Below are 1760 nucleotides of genomic sequence, written 5' to 3'. Positions count from 1 at the left end.
AGTAATTCTCTTGCTCAGCTGACCCACTTGTGCCTCTAAGTTTCTAATGGAGGACCTTGTTTCAGTCATGAAACTTTGAGTGGTTTTGATTAGATCAGAGACCATGGTTGCTAAGTCAGAGGTATTCTGCTTAGAACTCTCTGTCTGTTGCTGAGAAGATGATGGAAAAGGCTTGCTATTGCTAAACCTGTTTCTTCCACCATTATTATTGTTGAAACCTTGTTGAGGTCTCTGTTGATCCTTCCATGAGAAATTTGGATGATTTCTCCATGAAGGATTATAGGTGTTTCCATAGGATTCTCCCATGTAATTCACCTCTTCCATTGAAGGGTTCTCAGGATCATAGGCTTCTTCCTTAGATGAAGCCTCCTTAGTACTGGTTGGTGCATTTTGCATTCCAGACAGACTTTGAGAAATCATATTGACTTGTTGAGTCAATATTTTGTTCTGAGCCAATATGGCATTCAGAGTGTCAATCTCAAGAACTCCTTTCTTCTGACTAGTCCCATTGTTCACAGGATTTCTTTCAGAAGTATACATGAATTGGTTATTTGAAACCATTTCAATCAGCTCTTGAGCTTCTGTAGGCATCTTCTTCAGATGAAGAGAGCCTCCAGCAGAGCTATCCAAAGACATTTTGGATAGTTCAGAGAGACCATCATAGAAAATACCTATGATGCTCCATTCAGAAAGCATATCAGAAGGACACTTTCTGATTAATTGTTTGTATCTTTCCCAAGCTTCATAGAAGGATTCCCCTTCCTTCTGTCTGAAGGTTTGGACTTCCACTCTAAGCTTACTCAATTTTTGAGGTGGAAAGAACTTTGCCAAGAAGGCATTGACTAGCTTTTCCCAAGAGTCCAGGCTTTCTTTAGGTTGAGAGTCCAACCATGTCCTAGCTCTGTCTCTTACAGAAAAAGGGAATAGCATAAGTCTGTAGACCTCAGGGTCAACCCCATTAGTCTTGACAGTGTCACAGATTTGCAAGAATTCAGCTAAAAACTGATGAGGATCTTCCAATGGAAGTCCATGGAACTTGCAATTCTGTTGCATTAGAGAACTAATTAAGGCTTAAGCTCAAAGTTGTTTGCTCCAATGGCAGGGATAGAGATGCTTCTCCCATAAAAGTTGGGAGTAGGTGCAGTAAAGTCACCCAACACCTTCCTTGCATTGTTGGCATTGTTGTTGTTTTCGGCTGCCATAGGTTCTTCTTCTTTGAAGATTTCTGTTAGATCCTCTACAGAGAGTTGTGCTTTGGCTTCTCTTAGCTTTCTCTTCAAGGTCCTTTCAGGTTCAGGATCAGCCTCAACAAGAATGCTTTTGTCCTTGCTCCTGCTCATAAGAAAGAGAAGGGAACAAGAAAATGTGGAATCCTCTATGTCACAGTATAGAGATTCCTTTAGGTGTCAGGGGAAAAGAAAAGTAGAAGACAGAAGTAGAAAATTCAAACTTATCAAAGAAGATGGAGTTCAAATTTTGCATTAAGGAATAGTGTTAGTCCATAAATAGAAGGATGTGAGAAGAAGGGAAGTAATTTTCGAAAATTGAGTAAAAGATTTTGAAAACATTTTTGAAAAACACTGATTGATTTTCGAAAATGAAAGTGGAAAAGAAATCAAGTGATTTTTGAAAAAGATTTTGAAATTAGAAATCAAAAAGATTTGATTGAAAACTATTTTGAAAAAGATGTGGTTAAGAAGATATGATTAGTTTTAAAAAGATGTGATTGAGAAGATATGATTTGAAAAACATTTTAAAAA

The 1760-nt window shown here is 37.8% G+C and overlaps 1 non-coding gene across 1 annotated transcript; it reads left to right on the top strand.

The window, feature by feature from the left end:
• The first annotated feature begins 690 nt into the window (after window positions 1-690).
• LOC112719105 (small nucleolar RNA R71) lies at window positions 691-798 on the top strand. Its single transcript, XR_003161421.1, has one exon. It is a non-coding gene; the product is annotated as a small nucleolar RNA R71 (small nucleolar RNA).
• Window positions 799-1760: the final 962 nt, after the last annotated feature.

The sequence above is a fragment of the Arachis hypogaea genome, chromosome 10, assembly GCF_003086295.3.
Source record: "Arachis hypogaea cultivar Tifrunner chromosome 10, arahy.Tifrunner.gnm2.J5K5, whole genome shotgun sequence".
Taxonomy (NCBI): Eukaryota; Viridiplantae; Streptophyta; class Magnoliopsida; order Fabales; family Fabaceae; genus Arachis; species Arachis hypogaea.
This window is presented reverse-complemented; position numbering and strand designations above follow the sequence as displayed.